Source organism: Eublepharis macularius, chromosome 16 (assembly GCF_028583425.1).
Source record: "Eublepharis macularius isolate TG4126 chromosome 16, MPM_Emac_v1.0, whole genome shotgun sequence".
NCBI lineage: Eukaryota > Metazoa > Chordata > Lepidosauria > Squamata > Eublepharidae > Eublepharis > Eublepharis macularius.
Window position 1 is genome coordinate 43,240,965 of NC_072805.1, and position 20,213 is coordinate 43,261,177.

Genomic DNA, 20,213 nt, shown 5'->3' on the forward strand with positions numbered 1-20,213 from the left:
GTTCATTTAGCAGCGATGAGAATCTGCATGAAAGATTTCACTTACACATATACTCATACCCCATTTGAGCAAAGATCTGATATTTCTCCGATATCATAGGTCTTAACTAGCTCAGATTATCTGCTGAACAGTCTGAGGTGTTTTTTTTTTCTTGAATAGATTTGAATTTTTCACCTGGTACTTTTTATATTACATTGCCACTTGACCCTACTTTTTGTGTGTTTTCTTTTCATAGCCATGCTTAACCCTGAAAACACTTCTGGGTTGAATTAACTGTTCTATTTGTATTTTTGTAAAATAGAATTCAGAGAAACATAGCTCTCGAACCTTTTGGGCATTGTGTACAACACTCAACAAAGCCCCCAAAGTATAGACACTTATGACTTGGAGTCTCTCTACACAAGACACCTTGCTGCATGTTCATCAAGTGTAGCACAATGTTAGCTGGGAAGAGTAGTTTAAAAAGACAGAGCCAGTGGAGATTGCTCCTCAGGGGGTTTGTTAATTTCATCTTCGCACCCCAGAAGGCTCTGTCAATTTAATCTCTCTAGTCTAAAACGGTATGGGATCACAACCAGAGGGCAACGGGGAATGGAAATGGGCTGGAGCTGCCTTCCAGAGTCAGGCTTGGACCTGGAGAGATTATAATGGGCTGAAGTTTCCCTTCTGGCATTTCACAGCCCCTTCACATAGCTCCAGTGTATAGTAAAGCCTTTGCCCTGCCACTGGCTCTGTCCTTTAAAACTACCCTTCCTGGCTACCATTGCATCTCCCGACATGGGTTCTTCATGTGTCAGATGTTTTGTGTTGAGAGACTAACCCATTTACTTCCCCCCTCCTCCAAAAAATGGTTAGGAAAAACCAGAAATTTATGCATTCATTCTTGACACTGAGATGTTTTTCCTACACAGATACAAAAATACCCTATTGGAATATCCCCCCCCCACACACACACACACCTCACTAATTTATTAACAAAACAGCAGTCTAGAGAACTGTTGTTAAGTGCTGTGGAGTGATGCAGACCTTTACGACAGTTACAAACAAAATTGCAGGGCGTTTACCACTAGATATATGGAGAATGAGATTTGGGGTAGAAATATACCTGAGATGCAATACGTATAAATATTTTTTTTTAGAGGATGGCTTGAAAGGTAAAATGGCAGCATTGCATCTAAACTTGATGCCTCCTGATTTCCCTGCCTGGCCTTGCGGACCTTTCACGTGCTATAAAAGACTTCTGTTTATTTTTGCTGCAGCAGACTAACACAGCCTACCTCTCCATCACGGGGAGCGAAAGTAGAGAGGTGTCTTTATGCTTTGCCTGTCCTTACTGTTTTGCCTAATGTGGTTCCCCTTCCTTTTGAAAATGGCCAAACCTTCCATACTGTGACAGTGGGTCACACTGACCAGAGATGGAATGTCGAATCTTGTGTCCCTGCCATCTGTGGTTAACTTTTTGTGCATCTGACAAAATGGTAGGGTTGCCAGCATAAGGCTAGAAAATATTAGAATGACCTGGGTTTTTTGGGGGGGGGTGGGGGGAGCTCACTGGCAACATAATGATATCACTGGTGAAACAATGACATCAGTTACAGCATGACCAGAAATGACATCACAGCATCAAGCCTTGGCAGTGACATCATGATGTCATTTCCTGTTGTGTCAGAAGTGACATCATCAGAGCCGCTGTAGCTCCCCAGCTGTATTATGGGGATAACGTTGACTTTGTTCACTGCTTGGAGCGGGAACTGAACTGTCTAGAAGAATGCTATATAAGCACAGTTATTACTGTCATCATCATCATCATCAAACCCGGATGCTGCTGATCACCCCAAATTCTCCCTCCATTTTTCTCCTGCTGCCTAGCTGATTGGTTGAAGGAAGGGTTGGGGGGCTGGGGGGGGGGGTCTCCCACCATCGCTGTGGGAGAAAAATGGACCATGCCCCATGAAAACATATACCACAGTACAAGTATTAGTTTTTTAATAATTTGAAGAAGCCAGTTTGCTTCAGTAGGCCTCTTGTTACCCTTCCGGATGCTCCTAATGGTCATAGTTGTGTATACTTTTATAACATTTCCTTTGGCTATCTCTCGGAATGTGTCCTGCAAACTCCAGCGACCAGTTGAAACTGCAGCGTCCCGTTGGATTGTGCTGCAAGCCATTGCCCAGCTGAACTCAATTCCGCAGATTCCTTTTATTGCTTCAACTTTTTAAAAATTCATTTTATTCAAGCCGAAGAAATATTTCTTGGTGTTGTTTCCTGGCTCTTTCTCACTGGGTTTTGTAATCTGTAGGCTTTTATTGCCTGGTTTTATTATTGCTATAAGATTTCTTTTGCTTTGTATTGGATCTTGAATGGACTCGCCTCCTCCAACTTCTGTGGAAGTGGCTCAGAGCAAGATTTTTAGTTAAGGAGGTACATCATAAAACTCACCCTAAACTTTATGGTTTCAGTAGCGGCACCAAGGAAACAGCCTCCTTGATCTTTTAGATCACTAACAATGACAGTAACAATTTATATATTTTTAAAGTATTTCCTCCCTCACCCTCTATCAAATGGTAGTTTGGTTTGAAAATAATATGAAACGTCCCATTAAAATCAATTTAAAATCACTTAAATAAAATGGAGAGGAGAGGAAACTTTAAAAATACACTATGTGAAACCCTCTTTGTGGCAAAGGTTGTTCAGCAACATTATCAGAGCAGCTCCAGCTGCAAGAGAAGAGCATAGAGAGAAACTCTGTGTGAGAGATCAAAATACAGGGAATGCATGGAAAGGAGTGGACTTACAGCTTTTGTGTCTGCTCTTATTCTTCATCTGCTGACTGGGTTTTTCCCAACAGCCTGTTGACGTTGATAATGTGGCTAGGGTTGCCAGCCTGAGGCTCTGCTGCTTAACCATAGAGTTTGGGGCTAATGCTAGAGCATCACTCAATGCAATTATGTTGCTTCTGGGTCATGCTGGAAGTGATGCAATTCCATAGGCTCGATGCTGATTACTCCCCACCCCTCTATGTCAATTTCCCCAACTGTTTCCCCCCCCGTTATGGCCCAGATGGACAGCAGCAGGCAGAAGTCTCCCACCAAAACAAGAGACTTGGCCTCCCTGAATGTGACTCTATGTAGTAATTATAATTTGGATTTAGGTTGCCTGCTCATGGGGGGCTGTACGGATGAGACTGTGTGCCACACTTAGAGCCATAGGGCCAAGCTACACATGACGAATGACACTTGAACGGCAAGTGTATTTCTCCCTGTTCACTTGCCCTCCACTCAATCCACTTGCCGTTCAAGTGTCATTCGTCATGTGTAGCTTGGCCCTTACTGTGCATGAGAAACATAGTTTCCCTCAACAGGGCAAATAGTGGCTCCTCTAGGGCTATTTTAGATCAGAAAAGGTGTTTTGGGATGGCTTAAACCCCTTCTCTCCAGGGAGACCTCCTTCCAGCAACTGTACCCATCATTGCTCCTTTGGGCACTGTGATTTTTTTTTTATTGCTTGTGTTGCCCATAGTGGGACATCACCTCCAGGAAGTGATGTCATCTTGCTTTAGGAATCACCAGAAAAATCTATGATTATATCATAGAGTTTCTGGTGATTCCTAGAGAAATATGTCACTTCCAGTTGTCCCTACTGGCACCACCTGTCCCTTCCCCCCATCTCCTAGCTGTTACCAGCTACACCACTCCAGATGCCACAGTCTTGACAGGGCCCTCATATGCCCTCCATGTCTGTTAGTCAGGATATGAGGTAGACTCATAAATTGTGCAACGTGTAGTTACACCTGTACTTTCTTTTTGAGTTTGCACATCAGTTTGGTTTATTTTGGATACTCTCACTGATGGCTCATTTGTTTTTACTCCACCTATGAATAAATTGATGCCATGATAACAGTGAAAAGGGACGAAGAGAACTGTGATTCTCGAAAGCTTATGCTACAATAAAATTGGTTAGTCTTAAAGGTGCTACTGGACTCTTTTTGATTTTCCTACTACAGACTAACATGGCTAACTCCTCTGGATCAGTGAAAAGGGAGTTAAGTGTAGTGGTAAACAATTCAATTATTATCAATTATCAGTTATCAATTATCAATTATCAATTTTTTATATTTATATCCTGCCCTCCCCACAAGCGGGCTCAGGGCGGGTTACAACAAAAGATAAAATATACAAGATAAAATCACAATAAATTAACACAGCTTTCACCATATTAAAACCATATAATATCTGATGGAGGTGGAGGTGCATACAGAAGGATGGAGAAGGATGGAGAGTGGAAGGATGGAGAAATGCATATGATATTAGCGATTCCCATATTCATTCTTCAAAAAGGAGGAACTGCATCAAAACCAACATATTCCAGTTATACCAGCCAGAGATTCGGACTTTTCTCTGTAACAGTCGCATGGTTTAGCGTGCTATGGACGATTTAGCAGCATTGGTGTCTGGAGAACTTCCCTGGCTTAGGAGCAAGAAGCCAAGTAAAGAGTGTGGCACTTAATTGCCCCCAGAAGTTGCTCTTTATAGTATCTCTTAGGGAAAAGTGGCGTATTCTTTCCTTGTGAAGGTCACACAAGGCCAATAGCTTGATTATACACATTTCCCTCATTAAGAGGATAAGATGTAAATTGGCCCTGAGGTATATTTATAAGGAGACCATTCCAGGTCTTATCAGCAGGTTGCTTGAATGGTCCTGGCGATTTGAGTGTTCTTCAGAAACGAAAAACAAAATTAACTTCAAGGTTCCCTAATGTTGGCCAATTACAATGATATGCGTGGTTTTAACTCTAATAAATATCCTCTGGTTACAAAGTACCAAATTCTGTTAATAACACGGTGACCTTTTTAAAACAGAGCGAGAACACTGTGTTATATTACTCTATTAATGTTTTAATTGCTGGTTGTTTTTCTTCGCCAGTCCGGCCAAAGCAGAGATGAGGAATTGTTTCCTGTACAATCTTGCCTCTTAGCGTTGTGGGTGGGCACTCAGAATTTGGACTGTGGGTAGTATTTGGGACAGGAGACAGAGAATCCTTGGGGCTCATCATGGCTAGACTTGATCTTCCAGAAATGCCTCTAAAGAAGGGGGCAGAATCTTTACGGTGAAGGCCCTGTTCTTCATGCAAAAAGTTACAGGTTTGGTCCTTCACATCTCTAGAAAAGATTTCTAGAATCAGGGATGGGAAAGGCCAGAGATTTTGGAGAGAGCTGCTTCCTGTCGGAGTCCTTGGAGCCACTTTTAACCTCCAGGTGAGTCCCCCAAAATGGCAGTCCTTTGACATCACAGTCACATGACAGGAAGAGGGGAGCTAGAGTTATGATCTCACCTGGACAGTGAGCAGCAGCCCAAGAGAAATAGGACAGGAAGCAGAAGCAGAGAACTGAGAGGTGTGTCATTGTGTGGAAGAACATAAGGCTAGGGCCATGGAGGAATCTTTTCCACTGATGAGTGGCCTTGCCTTGCCATCTTGCTGATCTTCTCAGCTTGCATTGAAAGAGAGGCAGGAGGTGACATGACTCGATTCTCAGTGCATGCACATTGGTAGCAGTTGCAACCTAGCAGTTAGTCATTCATTTTATTTATTATTCTTTTTTTTTATTTAGTGTATTTGTATTCTGCTATTCTCCCCAGTGGGGACCCAAATTGGGTAACAATATATGGGGGGGGGGTTGTTTGCCTAAGAGGTCTCCTCTCACTGCTGGCTGAACTTTTACTGAGCTCTAGGTTCCCACCCTCAAGCTAAGATCCCTGGGACAAGAGTCCTTGGACTCATCTCTCTGGACACACTCATGTGCCTTAAATACCTGTGTGCATGGGGAAGTGCAAACTCAACAAGAGGCTACTCAGCTGGTGGTGCTAACTAGCAGGATCGTTCACAATTCCTCCCTTGTAAGGTAGGGTTCTATGACCCATCAGAGTGTTACAACCCATGCACTGCTTTGATAGAGAGTATTAGATGACCATTGGTCTGACCTTTCAGGAGGCAACTTCATAGATGTCTTGGTGACATCTAGGATAAGTAGATCCTTCAAGCATCTTCTGTTGCTGCCTCTTTTGGATGGAGGTGGAGAGTGCCCTCAAGTCATAGCTGATGAATGGCAACCCCTGGTGGGGTTTTCATGGCAAGAGACAGGTGGTTTGATTGCCTGCCTCTGCAACCTTGGTCTTCATTGGAGGTCTCCCATCAAATTACTAACCAAGGCCGACCCTGCTTAGCTTCTGAGATCTGATGAGATCAGGCTCACCTGGGCCATCCAGGCCAGGGCACCTTTTTTGGATATGAGAAACATAACTTTCCTCAGGGGAGGGGAGGAAAAGTTGGCTGCTATCATGGAGTTTTTGGATAATTGTCAACCATATTCTACCTTTGGTATTTCTAATTCCTTTCTAGAACAATTTTTAGAGAGGACAAATGGCCCGTTAATGGGCCTGTTTTTTGGGGGGAGGGGGTTGCCACCTGGTTACTGAGATTGGTTGGATTCCCCCCCCTTAAAGGATTACAGTTTTGTGGTTTGTGGACTCTTCCTGTTGACTGTGTATGAACTGCCTGAGTAAACATCCCTTGGTAACATTTCTGGAAATCCCACGCTACATGCCTGGGTTTTCCATACAAATTCTCGAGTAAAGATGCAACATCTCCTTTAAGGGATAGAGATATTAGGCTTGTTTCTGCTTTTCAGCATGGATCTCTGTGGTTAAAACTCTGTTGATTCTCTCTGTCCCAATTCTGAAATTCAAACAAGAATCACACACGCTGTTGCAGATGTGCATATTTGGAGCCCCTTGCATTTTTTTTTTTTACAAGACTGCTTTGGCTTTCTTTCTTTTAACAAACTGTATACGGAATGTTCAATAAATTAGATTGTGGAGTGCGTGACACAAGACATGCTCAGCTGGTTCTACTCATTTTACTGTGCTAATCAAAGCACTCCCTCTCTTGTGTTTTCAAGTTGAATAGTGGAACACTGGCAGGCTTTCATCTCAGTTTCAAGTTTACAACGGCTTTTAAACTGCATGTCAAAGTGTTTCTTTTGGTGTTATGAATCTTCTTAGACGGGTGGCAGCTGTACCGCCAGGCTATATTGCATCTTAAAAAGTTAACCAGTTCAAGGTCAGCGAAACGGAAGCCATCCTTTTTGCAGTCCCGTGTTCTTCGGAATGTGTTATTTCAAAACAAACGTATGGCAGAACTGCTGATGCTGGAATTTAGGGCATGCGTCATAAAACCAGTCTCCTGGAATGGGCTTCTCCGTCTTTCCTGTTTTTCCAAAATGGCATTGCTGTTATGATCCTTGGTAAAATGATGAGAATACCAAGGCATTTTGAGGGTGATGTTACAATTTGCAGAGAGTTTTTCTTTCTTTTTTCTTTTAAGGAGTCTGAATTTTTGCCCACCTTCTCAGTGTTGTGCTTCAGCAAATCAATTAAAAGAGTGAATATGGATTCTATCTAAAACCAATATAAAATCAATCATGTTGGCTTCTTTTATTGTAGGATAAAGTTTTGGAATGGTGAGTAAATTTACCCAAGTTTATTTATTTATTTATTTACTATATGTGTACTCTGTCTTTTCCACTGAGGGCCAAGCTACAAGTGACGAATGACACTTGAACGGCAAGTGTATTTCTCCCTGTTCACTTGCCCTCCGCTCAATCCACTTGCCGTTCAAGCGTCATTTGCCACTTGTAGCTTGGCCCTGAGACTCCGAGCAGATTACACAGTGTAAATCAATGTCACAACAAGACATAAGCAATGCCTTAGAATTAGGAGTACAGAAATCAGAATAAGCATACAATTTATTATACAATAATCCATGCTTAATGGCTTAGTGATACCGAATATGATAGCTATAAGCTACATGACAGCTACAAGATGGTGAGGGGTCTGGAGACTCAAGTCCTATGAGGAAAGGTTGAAGGAGCTCAGTCCATTTAGTCTGGAGAGGAGACAACTAAGAAGTGATATGATAGCCTTCTTCTAGTATTTGACAGGCTGTCACATGGAGATGGAGCAGAGTTGATTTCTGTTGCCCCAGAGGGTTGACTAGAAACAACAGGTTCCGCTAAATGTTAAGAAGACCTATCTGAAAGCTTGAGTGGTTCCTCGGTGGAACAAGCTTCCTTGGGAGGCGGTGGGCTCTCCTTCTTTGGAGGTTTTTAAGCAGAGGCTCGGTGGCCATCTGACAGAAATGCTAATTCTATGACTCTGTATGAATTTAGGCTGATCAAGAGAGGGAGGGACTTTTCTTATAGGCTCTCATGGCCTTTTCTTATATGCCCAAGGTAATGCCGATTGCCACTTTGGGGGTCAGGAAGGAATTTTCCTCCAGGCTAAATTGGCCCAGGGATCCTGGAGGTATTTTGCCTTCCTCTGGGCATTGAGCAGGGGTCACTGGGGGAGTGGGCAGGGTAGCTGTGATTTTCTGTACTGTGCTGGTAGTTGGACTAGATGTCCTTTAGGGTGATGTCCACCTCTATGTTTCTAATGGAGACTTAAAAGTATCATACCCATGATGGGATGTAACAATGAGGAGCTTCACCTGAAATAGGAAAAAAACCCACAGAATTGTGAGAGAAGTGAGATATTGTTGATATAGAATGTACAAGCCAGTTAAGAATGTGATTCACATTCCCACCCACCCACCAATGGCTGGATTTAGAGATGCCAGATGCCCGGTGGGGGTGGGGGATTCCCCGCACCCACTCCTCACACCCCGTCCCCACTTACCTAACCAGCGGGGGTGTGCACACCTTCTGTGCGCAGCAGCCACTGGGATCGGGCCCGTTTTGGTCCAGATCAGGGTCACTGCAGAGTGTGGGAGTGCTTATGCGCTCCACAGCTCCTCAAAATGGACCTGTTTCAGCTGAAATTGGGCTTGTTTCGGTCCCGTTTTGCTGGGGATTGGGCCCATTTTGGCATGGATTGGGCCTGTTTTGAGCCCCTGCGGAGAACTGGGTGTGCTCCCAGGGGCCGCCTGATGACATCACTCCTGAACAGATGTCATCGTGCTTGTGGGGGGGTGCATGTGCTCTTTGTGCCAGGCTCCTATGCCCCACCGGGAGGCCCCGAGCTGGATTGCAGTGCATGGGAGAGAAATCATGCCATGGGGCTCAGTGTGGTCAAGGAAAATCCTCAGTAAAGAACTTCTTTAGCTTTAGTATTTTACACCAGAAGCCATTGTCTTGATCCTGGTGAAGGCCCTGGAAAGTCTTCGCTCCAGCAACTTCAAAGGACGGGCAGGGGAAGGACTCACCACTAGCCTACCCCACAAGCTTTGTTTCCTCGTGTGGATAATGAACTTGGGGCCATGGCAGTCTGAGTGATTCCAGGGCCTGGGCAAAAGTCTAGGTGGGGGGCTTAGAATCACTGCACCCCTCCTCCACCACCCCACCAGAGCCACGCCAGGCCCAAGCTAAGGGTGGTCCTTGAACTGGCTGCCAAGAGCACAGTGTATGTGGCTGCCACCAAGCTGGTAGCTCAAGCTCTGAAGAGGGCAGGTATGCATGGCAGTTCTTGCTACCTACACTGGGCAGGGACAGGAGGGCAGTCAGGGAACTACCTAGCTCAGTCTCTGGGGCAGCTTCCCTGGAAGTCCCATGGCTACAACTTGTCCTGCTTGGAACTCTGCTGCTTCACCCACCAGAGCTGTGGAAAGATTTTCCCTGCAAATGGGATACCTCCTAGGGAATTCTTGCCTTCCCTCTGGCATCTCTAGTTAGTGTTTCCCCCTTGCCACCTCCTGAGCTAGGCAGCTTAATCATATCTGCCACAGGTCATTCTTATTTTGTCTCCAAGCTCAGGTTGGCAGGTTCTGGGGTCAAGGTGGGATCCCTTTGCACCCTGGGCATCGAAATGAAAGTGACATGTCATGTGAACATGATGTTCTAGAATTGTGAAAGGACAATGCGCTGGTACGACTTGCGCTAATGCTGGTGAATTCCAAGTGACTCTATTTGGAATTGTTTGGGGCAAATGGAGGCTCCGTATTAGCCCTGTATTTTCTGTGCCCGGTCCCGAGATTGAGGCCTCGTCCCACTAATTATTGCATTCCATTGTACTGACAATGGACAGATGCAAATTAATGCTCACGGAACTTCCCCCCAATTATGTCAATCAGGAAAGACAGCCTTTGAAATCAGAGCTAAATTGTAAAGGCAGTGAGAGCTAAACAATGTTGTGATGATTATTTATTCCAGGCATTTTTTTCCCCAAGCATCTCATTTACGGGAAGCTCCCTGGATTCTCGTTTGATTTGACTAATCTAAGACACAGCAGAGGAAGGGTTTTTTTTAAAACAAAAAAAAATCCTTGCAATACTTGCTAATTAACTTGGATGCAGCTTGCTTATGAAACAACTTTATATAACAATTGCAAGATATTTAACTGAGCCTCTGGTCAAATGCAAGTTTAAGCTTCTTTGTGCAGTGCATATGGCTTTGAGCATACTGCATTCCATAGTTATCCTGGTGCAAATGCTTTCCAGGCAATCACCAAGGTTGCAAAAGAACAACTGTGTATATTTGCCTATCCAAAGGGTCAGTCTCAAACAGTAGATGTAACTGTGGGGAGGGGAAGAGATCCTCCAGCAACCAGATACCAGGAGTGGTAGAATTTAAAGTCTCCTGCGGTTTCCAGCTCAAAATTAAAAAATGGCTCTCATGCCCTAATCCCATGACATAATAGGTAGGAGCAGAAATTGGGTAAAAAGCCAATTTTAGTAGGATGGAGGGGATGGAATCATCAATTGCAAGGAATCCCCAACAGAGAGAAGTCACTATTGGATATGCAGCCATAACAGCAACAACATTCAATTTATATACTGCCCTTCAGGACAACTTAACACCCACTCAGAGTGATTTACAAAGTGTGTTATTATTATCCCCACAACCACCCTGTGAAGTGGGTGGTGCTGAGAGAGCTCTGAAAGAGCTGTGACTGACCCAAGGTCACCCGGCTGGCTTCAAGCAGAGGAGTGGGTTCTCCAGATTAGAGTCCCGCGCTCTTAACCGCTACACCAAATGTCAGTGTGTCATGGAATGCTGTTAGGGTAAGTCTCACCCCCGCCAGACTCCTTGGGATTGCCAGCTGAGGACTGGCAACTCTAACAGTACAACCCTAAGCAGACTTACTCCCATCTAAGCCCATTGATTTCAATAGGCTTAGTGGAGTAGTGTAAATCTAGGTATTCCTCTTCTAACTTAAATGGCTGTTCCTCTAATGGAAGAGATACTTAAGTTGGAGGGAGGCTCATTCGAATACAGGAGGGATTCAACCTTGAGCCAAAAGGAAAGGTGGGGTATAAATATTTTAATAAATAAACTTTGCACAGTGGAGTGGTAGGATAGAGGTACGATTCATTCTATTCATCCCATTCCGAACGTGTTTCCTAATTTTGGAGTGTGTCAAGAGTTCGCTTCCATGTCCTGCCGCTGATTCCCTGTGAATATTGCATTTGTGTGGAAGTGCACAAGATGTACATTTGGAACCCACCATGATGCAGTGTTTAAAGGATTGGATAAAGATGGGCTGTAGTCTCACTTAGCCAGGAAGCTTACTGAGTGGTCTTGGACCAGACACCTTCTGTTTCCATCTATCCTGCATTACAAGGTGTCTACCCAAGTGCCCCACACAGAGTGGTGAATAAGATCAGTGTTATTATTATCCCCACAATACAGCTAAGGAGCTGGGGCTGAGAAGGGTGGCTTACCTGAGGCCACCTGCTGAGCTCATGGCAGTAGTGGGAGTCAAACCAGCAGAGTGCTGATTCACAGCCCAACCAATTAACCACTTTGCTACAGTTGCTTTCATAATAATTGTGCTTATATATTGCTCTTCTAGGCAGATTATGCCCCACTCGACGTGGATAATGAAGTCAATGTTGTTATTAGCCCCACAATACAGCTGGGGAGCTGGGGCTGAGAGGAGTGGCTTCCCCGAGGCCACCGGCTGAGCTCATGGCAGTCGTGAGATTCGAACCAGCAGAGTGCAGATTTGTAGCCCAACCACTTAAAATGAAGAAGAAAGCATTATGTAGGTCTCTTTAGACAAAGAGATGAATTATAAATATGATAGTTTTGAAATTCTGTATGTACTGCACGCCTTTTCCATAGTTTGTTGAAATCCATTTTATCGAGGTTATTACAAGACTGTAGATTTTCACACACAGCCTTATGGAAGGTGTAGTTTCACTCCCATGTCATTTAATTACCTGCCTGACTATCCATGGACCGGGGGAAGAATCAGTTTCTCCTGCTGTGCTGATACAAGTGTGCCCACAGGGCAAGGAATTGGAACTCCATCACCACATGTACAATGTGACTGCAAAGCTTTTTCACACTGAAGGCAAACAGACCATGAACAATCACAGCGCCTGAATGTTCACCTGCCGAACCTGTTCGCGTAGTAGCCATGGTTGGACTGATGGCATGACTACGTATTTGGCAGCTTTGCTTGGTCATATGTAGCTTGCTTTCTAGTCTCAACCCAGGTCTTATTTGCATCACTCTCACCAGCGATCAACCGGCTGCTACTGGCACAAAGCTAAGCAATTACATTGTTGTGGCATACGCCAAACGAGTCTTTTCCATCTGCCCTTTCTTTGTGGTGTTGGCTGTTAATTGTAAAACAGAATAGAAAGGGATTGAGAACAGGACTGGTGTCTCAGCGTCAAATTAAAGTGAATGAGAACTTATTTATTTATTTTATTTTATTTATACCCCGCCTTCCCGACGAATGGGCTCAGGGCTGCTCACAACATCCATATAATACAATAAATTAGTCATAAAACTATAAAATCAGTAACAATCTTAAAACAGTCATTAAAATAATCCAAGTATTAGGCTACTATAGGCTACTTAAGATAGACAATCGGGCGTCTACATATGGGCCTTAACATACTATTTTTATTATTATTATTTTTATTTAATTTGTTTTGTATTCCACCCTTCCCACAGCCTGCAGGCTCAGGGCAGATCACATACATCTAAAACACAATAGTAATAATTTACATTAGATACATTTAAAATCACTTAAAACAATAATACAATATTTAAGTATTTAAAAAATCTATAAGGCAGCACCAAAACAATCAGTCACTATTACCCATCAATCAGTAGTTCACATTCAGCAGAGCAGAGGTGGTGGATGGGTCTATACAGGGAGGGACTCAATGTCCTCTATTCAGCCGATGGGGGCCCGACTCAGCCCTGATTATATGCCTGGCAGAACAGCTCCGTCAGAGGGATAGCAGATCCTGCCGGGCCCTGGTCTCATTTGATAGAGTGTTCCACCAGGTTGGAGCCAGGACCGAAAAGGCCCCGGCTCTGGTCGAGCCCAGGCAGGCCTCCCTGGGACCAGGGGCCACTAGAAGTTGCTTATCTCCTGATCTGAGCATCCTCTGGGGCACATATGCGGATAGGCAGTCCTGCAGATTCTCGGGTCCCAGTCCACATAGGGCTTTATAGGTAAGTACCAAGACCTTGAATCTGATTCAGTACTCCACTGGTAACCAATGCAACTGGCGTAATACCGGTGTATAACACATGGCCAAGGGCAGTTACAGAAAAAGTGGTGGTCTTAGAGTAGTGCCGATCACCACTTTGGGGTCAGGAAGCAATTTTCCTCAGGCCATTTTGGCTGGGGATCTTGATGGTGTTTTGCCATCTTCTGGGCATGGAGCAGGGTTGGGTGTGGAGGGGAGGTAGTCGTGATTTTCCTGCATTGTACAGGGGGTTGGACTAGATGACCTCGGAGGTTCCTTCCAACCCTATGATTTTATGATTCTATGATTCTAAAGAAATGTTGAACTAGTTTTGTGAGTGTGCAAGATGGGAAACCAATACACCCTTGGTGACAGCAAGGAGTGGAAGCAAACTCCCATCATTTCTATACACCTGTCTTCAACAACACCTAGCAAGATGACTACTGAGTCATATGGATATGTTGCCATTATCTAAGAGGGTAAGGGTACCCGACCTGGTTCCCAGGTGTGCCGTGGCATTCACCAACACATTTCCTGTTTCCAGAATGTAGGTGGGGGCTACATGGGTCTTTTGCCCAGCAGGGCTTCTGATTGGCCATTGGAGATCTGATTTTCTGTGCAGATTTTTACAAAGCGATTTCAGCAACAGCTGCCGTCACAGCATAAAGAACTTGGCTTTGTGACTGAAGGGAATTGGTGTGTGTGCAAGAAGACATTTTTAAACAATTTGTTCATTTTCAAAGGCATCATGTTACAGGGGTGCTGCCTGAAACCTTGCAGAGTTATTGATAGAGTTATCCATAACCTCATTCCCTGATGTTTTGCGGTTGGCTTCACCTCCTGCAGGAGACAGGAGCCTGCAGGCCCACAACGGCTGGGGAGGGGGGCTGAGAGCCACCCAATTTGTTTAACATTATACTTTCAGGATATGTTTTTTCTTTGCACAGATAACAGCATGATTTTCCACAAAGTACTTTCAGCCTCCCCACCCCTAGAACAAGAACAGCTTGTCACACGGAGTGGGGACTTGTGTGGGAGAAACAGAAGTCCAAATCCTTAACTGTGCATGTCATTGAAGTCATTTTTGTGCATGCCATTTTTGTAACTGTGGCTTCATTCTATACGGTATTGGTGCACACATGAATCCATTATTTGGATCTTAGGGTCTGAATTTAAACTGGAAAGTACTCCTGCTGTTCTTCACATGTTGGGAGATTCAATGTTAGTCAGGAAGCTTAGTTTTGTAAGACAGAGCCGGCCGAATTCGCTCCAGAGAGGACAGATGCTCTCACAGCCCTTCGCCTCCTCTAGCATCTCCCCTTCTGGAGCCTTTGCTCTGTTGAGGCTCAGTTCATTTTAAGCAGCGAGGGCAGCAGAGTAAAAGCTCCAGAAGGGGAGACAGTCCAGCATGCCAGAGGCAGCAGAGAGTTGTGAGAGAATCTATTTCCTTCGGAGTGATCTCTGCAGGCTCTCTTTTAAAACTATGCTTCCCGGTTAACATTGTGTCTCCCGGCACTTGATGAACACACACCCAGGCGTCTCATGGACAGAGACTCACAGAAGGAGTCTTCAGTTCATCTCATGGTTTGGATCAAGCAAGATGAAGCAATGAGAGCCAGTTTAGTATAGCAGCTAGAGTGTCCGGCTAGAAGACCAGGTTTCAAATGCTGGTGTAGTTGTTGTTATCACATCTGGACTAATTGGATATGGAAACCTGGGTGAAATTCACTGTGTGGATGCTCTTTCTCAGCCCAACCTGTTTTTCTGTGTTTGTAAGTATAAAGTCAGTGTTTGGGGAGGGGGAGAAACCACGTTATTCACTCTGAGCTTCTCTGAAGAAGGGTGGAATAAAAACGGATCCAGGTAAATAGATTTAAGACACTTATTTTACAGGTTCATTCTTCATTCCTATATTAAAGGCATTAAAGATTTCCATGTACCTTGAAGTGCTTCATTACAGTCTATCATTCACCTTTGTTGGAATACCTGTCCTTACACCAATTTATTTTAATATATTTTCTGCTTGGGCTGCTTTTTTTCTAGTTCAAAGCAGATCTACATGTTTTCAATTGATTTTGGCTTCTAAAGCAATTATAAGCACTCTTGCCGGATGGCACGGTAACATTTCCTCATTTTGATATAGTATTAAAGCAATATGTTTCTTCAAAGCTCCAAATGTGCTGTGGTTGTTAATTATTCTCTAGCAAACAGAGTAGGAGTTACTACAATAAAACCTAAAGGGAGATAAAGAAATGTGTTGCCAAAGGGGCGATTTTTTAAAAAAATGCTGAATGCTAAAAAACAAATATTGAAAAATCTATCTTTCATATTTCTGTTGTGGGCTTGTCTGCTGCAGTGAAACATCCATCCATAAACTGTTCTTCTTTCACTCTGTCCTTGGAGTCTATCAGTCTTACTTCAAGGGTTAATGGATGAACCCTCCTTGGCTTGATTCAGAATCGGCTTGATGGTTTTTGAACTTTTCGCAAAGAAGTTTGGAAAATGACTTCCGGTAAGTGATGTCGGTATAGTGTTCTCCAGTTGCCCCTATGAATCCCGGGGTTCCCAGCACCCGGTTACTTGTCCAGAAAAACATCTCTCACCCAGCGCAAAAAGATAGATCAAGACAGGTAGCCATGTTAATGCATCTGTAGCAGTAGAAAAGAGTAAGAGTTTAGTAGCATCTATAAGATTTCACATGCCAAATGACAAAAGCCAGTGAATGACAATAGCAGGCGTGATTGGATAGGGTGGGGTATGCAGAGGGGTGGAGAAATCAGCATTGGTAATGAGACAGGCATCACTCCACTCTCCAAAATATAAGGACAGATGGACTCATATTCTAGCTGTATCTAAAGAAGTGCGTTGTGACTCATGAAAGCTTATACTCTGCCACAAACTTTGTTAGTCTTATAGGTGCTACTGCTCTTTTCTACCAAAGCAAAAAGGCAGTTTGATTTAATGAACGAATGAGATGTATTAATTAAAAATCCAGCATTAAAAAGTCTCAGTCCAGAATAAAACATAAATCATAAAACAGACCACAGAGAACTGAAAATAAGTTTCCAGCAGGGCTCTTTTTCTGGGAAAAGAGGTGGTGGAACTCAGTGGGTTGCCAGCAGAGGGGGCAACTCCTGGTGGGAGGTGGTGCCCCTGGTACCACATGTGTATGTGCAAAGTATGCACATGCTCCCAGGACCGCACAATGATGTCACTTTGGGTCAGCTGGAACAAAGGGGTGTTTTTTAAAGTTTAAATCACCCTCCGCGAAAATGGTCACATGGCCGGTGGCCCCGCCCCCTGATCTCTAGACAGAGGGGAGTTTAAATTGCCCTCCGCACCGCTGGGGATGAGAGGAGTCGCTTATCCAAGGCCACCTGCTGAGCTCACGGTAGTAATAGAATTGAAACCAGCAAAGTGCTGATTCAGAGCCAAACCACTTAACCACTCTTACGGTTGCCAGTCTCCAGGTGGTAGCTGGAGATCTCCCGGAATTACAACTGATCTCCAGGTAACAGGGACCAGTTGCCCAAGAGAAAAATGGCTGCTCTGAATGGGGAAATCTATGACATTGTACCGTACTGAGGCCCCTCCCCAAAAACTGCACCCTCTCCAAGCTCCACCCCCAAATCTCTAGGAACTTCTCCGCCTGGACCTGTCAACCTAACTGGTCTAAATGTAACCCAGCAGGAGCCTGGCTACATAGATCTCTCTCCTAAATTATCTTTCCCAATTGGTGGTTTGGGGGGGGGGAGGGTTCAAAATGGACTTTTACCTCAGAAAAAGCCTTTCCCCTTTCCCCTGTTGAGATCAGATTAATGCTGATCATATTGAAACAGCTTTTGAATCCCCAGTGGTCCATTGCAGGCTCTTACTAAACACTGTTGTGGTTACTGTCACTGCTATTTTTTGTCTGCTCGAGCATTTAGAGCAAGGCTTGTGAACCAGCCACTAGTTGGACATTATCTGTCAGATGTGCTCGCAGTCCCTTTGTTGGTTGCAACTCTCAGGCAGGCTGTTAAAAACCAGCAGAGTAACCCGAAATACGATGGGCCAATAGCAATGTGGTGTTTGCTTTCGTCAGTAACAATTGTGCAAGCCTAATTTAGAACCCCTGTAAGGACATGAGCTTGCACTTCAGACTGCTGGCTGGCAAATCCAACCTTTCCTCGTTGCCATAAATATGGCATAGAGAGGCTTAGAATCATAGAATCATAGGGTTAGAACGGACCTCTAGGATCATCTAGTCCAACCCCCTGCTCAATGCAGGAAATTCACAATTACCTCCCCCCCCCAACTGCCCCAGTGACCCCTGCTCCATGCCCGGAAGATGGCAAAACAACTCCAGGATCCCTTGCCAAACTGCTCTGGGGAAAATTGCTGCCTGACCCAAAGGTTATGAGCAAGAATTACCCTGGGCATGTAAGAAGGGGCCACGAGAACTAAGCGCTGATGTAGCCCTTCCTGCCCTCCCTCTCATGATCTGCCCAGTTCACAGAATCAGCATTGCTGCCAGATGGCCCTCTAGCCTCTGCATATAAACCTCCAAAGAAGGAGAGCCCACCACCTCCCGAGGAAGCCTGTTCCACTGAGGGACCACTGAGGGGCTTATTGTCAACTTGGACATCGAGTTGCATCCTTTTGATAGTTCTCTCTCAATTAGGAAAAAGTGGTATGCTATCAGAACCTCTGGGTCGTTCTGAACTGACAAGGGAAGTTTGTTTTACAGAAACGACATCCCGAGCTCATTATCTGTTTCCCCCAGTGCGCTTTGTATTCTGGCTGCACGAAGAAAATGCCTTCACCCACCAGGACAAAGCATCCAAGCTCAGAATTTGCGTTTGCAATTTAAACAAAACATAAAAATTGGACTAGATGCTTATGCCAGGTGTGACCTCAGTGCATTTGTAACTCAAGTATGTACTTTGGCAACACGCTGGTGCTCTGCTAGAACTGGCGAATCCAGGCTGGGAAATTCCAAGGGGTTTTATTTTATTGATTGATTGATGTATTTGATTTAAAGGCCACTCTCCCCACAAGCAGGTGATAAACAACATAATAAATACGTAGGAGGAGTCTGGGGAGAGCAGAGCTTGGGATGTGGGCTGAGCTCCGCACAAATAGAATCTGCCCTCTATAGTCTGGAGATCAGTTGTGATTTCAGGAAAATTCCAGGGCCCACTGGGAGGTGGGAAATAGGGTTGTCAGGTCCCTCTCCCCTCCCAGCGGGAGAGGCGGCCTGGCACTTACCTCGTACTGCTTGTGTCTGGTGGGTGGAGCATGCATGTGCTCCTGGCGCATACGCAATGATGTCACTTCCGGGAGCAGTGTCATCACCACTGAGTGGGCATTAAATTGTCCTGAAGGGCGGTATATAAATCAGATGTTGTTGTTGTTGTTGTTGTTGTTGCTGTTGTTGTTATCACAATGACTGTGCAAATGCTCCCATGCTTTTCCAAAATCAGCCCAAAACGAAGCATGGGAGCAATTGCACAGCTGGTGCAACAATGTCACTCCCAGAAATGATGTCGCGCCCTCCAAGAGTGCGTGCACTGTGCTTATTCCAGGGGTGCCTGCTGGTGGCAGGCCACCTCCGTGGGGCTTGCCACCTCCCGTCCATTGCTGGTGGATCAACAGGAAGGAGGCAATTCCTAAGAAGTTTGCCTGCCACCGGTGGGCACCTGGGAACCCAAAATGGGAAACCTTAAGCTGCTCAAGTCATATAGGCTCACCAAACCTACACCCTCCAAGAGCTGCATCAGTTTCTAAGTTAATTTTGGTTAATTGTGTGATCTAGGCAGATTATGAATGAAATAAATAAATCAGGCCTAGACCCAAGAAGTAGTCTAGGCTGTCTAGAATCTCTCTGTGGACAGACTTTGAAACAGCCTAATGGATTGCTGTTGACCTTCTGGTAATAACTGTCTGCCTGGACTCTTTTTCCTTAGCTTGTTCCTTCTTGATGCTGTATCATGCAAGCATATGTTGGATAAGGTAGCCAATAGTCCATGAGTTTGCAGCTCATGCAAAATGCTGTCTTACATAAGAAATCACCACCATAAAAAGTATGCCCAAACTCCAGTTTCCTACTTTTACACACAAAGCTCTTTAAAAATGCAAACTATAAATGGATAGCAAATGTAAGTTTTAAGGTTGCTGGAGATCTCCCAGAATTACAGCTAATCTCCAGGCCACAGAGATCAGTTACCCCGGAGAAAATGGCTGCTTTAGATAATGGATTCTATACATATATACAGGGCTTTTTTTCTGGGAAAAGAGGTGGTGGAACTCAGTGGGTTGCCCTCGGAGAAAATGATCACATGGCTGGTGGCCCCGCCCCCTGATCTCCAGACAGAGGGGAGTTTAGATTGCCCCCCGCACCGCTCGGCGGCACGAAGGGCTATCTCAACTCCCCTCTGCCTGGAGATCAGGGGGTGGGGCCACCAGCCATGTGACCATTTTCTCCGAGGGCAACCCACTGAGTTCCACCGCGTTCCAGCTGAAAAAAGGCCCTGTATATATATTATTGAATTTTAAAGAGGTCAGGACAGGGAGGGACGTGGGAAGGAGAAAGGGGAACAGGAGGGCGAAATCAACAAACACGCTAAATAGTCTGCTTGCAACATTACTCTACATATCAATTGATATTACCAATAGGTAGACTGTGATGATTAAAACAAATTATATTCAAGCCTTTACATCCTTAATATACTCAAGTCTTTGCGCT

The 20,213-nt window shown here is 44.7% G+C and overlaps 1 protein-coding gene across 1 annotated transcript in view; it reads left to right on the forward strand.

Moving 5' to 3' along the window:
• Nucleotides 1-20,213, forward strand: part of CDH13 (cadherin 13) — an 879,383-nt gene that overhangs the window by 222,362 nt on the left and 636,808 nt on the right. The gene's annotated exons all lie outside the window — the stretch shown is intronic.